The following is a 3,707-nucleotide window of genomic DNA, read 5'->3' on the forward strand; positions in this document are numbered from 1 at the left end:
TGGCAGTATAACATCTAACACTTGTGGGGGGAAATAGGAGCTTGTCCTGCTCCCTCTGTCCCCTCTACCCAGTTTAGGGTCCCCCCCCCCCCCTCACCTCTCCTGGGTATAAAATGAGCCCCCTCCCTGTGATTCACTCTCTTCTCCCTGGTGTCATATAGCTGGTAGCCTGGATGAGAGCCATCCAGCCATATCTCTGACTATATTGATACTTTCATTAATTTCGTTAATAAATTGTATTAACCGGATTCATCGACTGCGTTTATTGTTTATTGTTTAAAAGGATCCCCATTAGCTGCCACCTAAGTGGCGAGCTAGTCTTCCTGGGGTCCACACAGAAAGACGACAAAAAACACATAAACATAACAATACAGTGGGTTATTATATGTTTCCCACACTCTCCAACTATAAAGGAAGACATCTCTGTCTGGCCGTCCATCTGTCTGTCTGTCCCTCGCGTATATAACTAGAGCCGTTCATCCGATCGACTTCACACTCACTCGGTGCGTGTGTCACTGAGAGCCCAGGGGAGGTCGGTGTCGAATGTGAAGTCGTTCGCATGAGCAGCTGTCGAGAACGACGCTGCAAACAAGGGCACCGCGCGGGTCTCAACAACACCGCGAGGCACCGTGGGACTGAAGGATTTGAAATCGTTAGCCGACGGCTCAGGAAGACCACACACACACACAGCAGTGATGATAACAATCAGTACTTTGTCATCGCGATCGCCACACACATGATCAGATCTTACTCTAAGCTCATACAGTAAATCCATTTGTGTCATTCTGGTGTCGGCCCGTGAAATGTAGATTGTAGATTGTACAAGCACTATCGAGTTGTGCCAATTCCCCCCTCCCCTGTCTTGATCGTTGCTCACATGTGCCCCCCCACTGGTCGGTCTAGGGAGGGTTGATAGATACTATCACATGTCCCCTCCGATACATGCGGAGTCAGCCAGCCACATCTTTTCACCTGCCAGCGCGGACTCTCATTGGTGAGGTGTCACGTGTGGGAGGCTCACACTACCCTCGACATCTCCTGTCTTTGCTGTGCAGGCACCCTGACCGACCTGTAGGAGTCGCTGTTTACAACGTCCAGATTACCACCCATCGACTCCCCTCCCGCTGACTCTGCCAATTGAACCAGTATGACGGCCGGCCAGGCCGGAGGCAACGCTGACAGCCGGATTCGATACCGGTGTCTCACGCGTTGGTGACGAGCGCTTAGACCGCTGCGCCACCCAGCCGCCGCTGTTCTGATTCTCTTGGGAAGAGGAGTGGAGACTGGTTTTATGGGCACTTTCTCAGGAAGCTGTTTGCTTTTTATTTGTCTCCAGACTTGATTCACTGCCAAGCGACAAATGTTGCAATCAAATTGCAATAAAAGGAGATCCTCCAGAGATATCCTGGTCTGGGCCTCTGCATCAAAACACACAATGCTACACACAACCGGTTAAACGTACGCCTAAAAGATACTTCTTTGAATAGTAAATGTGTATAATTGCAGGTCCTGCCATTGTAAATAATAACAATGAAATGGTAACTCTTCAGGTATAGCTTCCCAGCTTCAAACGGTGTCCCTGGGACGCCTGTATCAGTTCCGCAACCGTTCCTATTTCCGGGGTAGGCCTGATTGGCCCCGACAGGCACGTGACCCGCCGCGGCCACGCCCCGCGGCAGCCCCAGGACGCGGCAACGAGGCTGCTGTGGTTCACCGCCGCTTTCCGCCTTCAACGCCTCCCGCAGCAGCAAATTTGCGCGAGCGCAGGATTATTTCAGTGTGTATCATGCAATCATTTATCATTTAACATTTGAAAGGCATACATTGTTGTATGAAATAAAATAGTATAGAGACATATGTACAGCGTTCGATGCAGAATAGAAGTAACTGAGTTACCATACAATACGCTATAGTGCAAAGCAGAAATGGGATGAGGTACAATTTACAGTAAGGTGTACGCGTTGCAGTGCAAATGCTTCTTACTGTTGCGCTCCAGAGACCGTTACTGTACCATACAATATACAATATACAATACGCTATAGTGCAATGCACGTTAAAAAAAAAAATTTAAATTAAGGGAATCAAACTTGTCACAAACGGACCATAGGATCCACAGCCAAGCAGCGTTACCAATTGAGCTAGTTGTCAATGGTAAAAAAGGGGGGATTACTGCTACATAATGCTGCCGCGACGGAGCTCTGCCGCGACAATATTATTAAACAGCGGCTCTGTCATTGAAGTGGGAAAAGTGAGCCGTATTGTATATTAGTACATTGCATAGTATATTGTATAGCGTATGGTAACTCTGCGGCGTTGAAGGCGGAAAGCGGCGGTGAACCACAGCAGCCTCGTTGCCGCGTCCTGGGGCTGCCGCGGGGCGTGGCCGCGGCGGGTCACGTGCCTGTCGGGGCCAATCAGGCCTACCCCGGAAATAGGAACGGTTGCGGAACTGATACAGGCGTCCCAGGGACACCGTTTACCTCTGAAGATAATTAGTTTATTCTCTTGTGAAATACAGACACTTTTCGGAGGGAAATAGTTTTCCCAAAATGACATGGTGCAGCAAATCATATAGAAAACTATTAACATGCATTTCTTTTTTAAGCAGTCAACGTATAACTATTATCTTTTTCACATTTCGTAAAAAAATTGCCTCAGAGGCGTGACCCACTCAAAGTGTTATCAGCATGATTCATAAGACACAGATTGAAAAGTATCTGCCTGATTTGTACAAGTGATGGCTTATTTTGACGGTATGAACCTGTACTTTCATATTATGTAAAACATTCTTTGTATTGAAATAACGGCCCCTAAAGGGCCCAGAATCAGCGGGGAGGGTCACAATCACAAAATAGCCCAGACCTCAGAGGGTTACATTGATACCCAAGTTGAGAAGCCCTGTCCTAGAAGACATACTCTCTCTCTTCTCACCATGCTCCGTACTCTCTCCTCTCTCTCTCTCTTCTCACCATGCTCCTCTCTCTCTCTCTCTCTCTCTCTCTCTTCTCACCATGCTCCACACTCTCTCTCTCTCTTCTCACCATGCTCTCTCTCTCTCTCTTCTCACCATGCTCCGTACTCTCTCCTCTCTCTCTCTTCTCACCATGCTCCTCTCTCTCTCTCTCTTCTCACCATGCTCACACTCTCTCTCTCTCTTCTCACCATGCTCCTCTCTCTCTCTTCTCACCATGCTCCACTCTCTCTCTCTCTCTTCTCACCATGCTCCTCTCTCTCTCTTCTCACCATGCTCCACTCTCTCTCTTCTCACCATGCTCCACTCTCTCTCTCTCTCTTCTCACCATGCTCCACTCTCTCTCTCTCTTCTCACCATGCTCCACTCTCTCTTCTCACCATGCTCCACTCTCGCTCTCTCTCTTCTCACCATGCTCCACTCTCTCTCTCTCTCTCTCTCTCTCTCTCTTCTCACCATGCTCCACCTCTCTCTCTCTTCTCACCATGCTCCACTCTCTCTCTCTCTTCTTCTCACCCATGCTCCACTCTCTCTCTCTCTTCTCACCATGCTCCACTCTCTCTCTCTCTTCTCACCATGCTCCTCTCTCTCTCTCTCTCTCTTTCTCTCTCTCTCTTCTCACCATGCTCCACTCTCTCTCTCTCTCTCTTCTCTCTCTCTCTCTCTCTCTCTCTCTCTCTCTCTCTCTCTCTTCTCTCTCTCTCTCTCTCTCTCTCTCTCTCTCTCTCTCTCTCTC

General features: G+C 48.8%; 1 protein-coding gene across 1 annotated transcript in view; it reads right to left on the bottom strand.

Annotated features, from left to right (window-relative positions):
* The window catches only part of LOC311231788 (voltage-dependent T-type calcium channel subunit alpha-1I-like), a gene marked incomplete at both ends in the record, with an annotated part of 346,702 nt that overhangs the window by 227,469 nt on the left and 115,526 nt on the right, over positions 1-3,707 (bottom strand).

This window comes from Notolepis coatsorum, assembly GCF_963971535.1.
Source record: "Notolepis coatsorum genome assembly, chromosome: 7".
NCBI lineage: Eukaryota > Metazoa > Chordata > Actinopteri > Aulopiformes > Paralepididae > Notolepis > Notolepis coatsorum.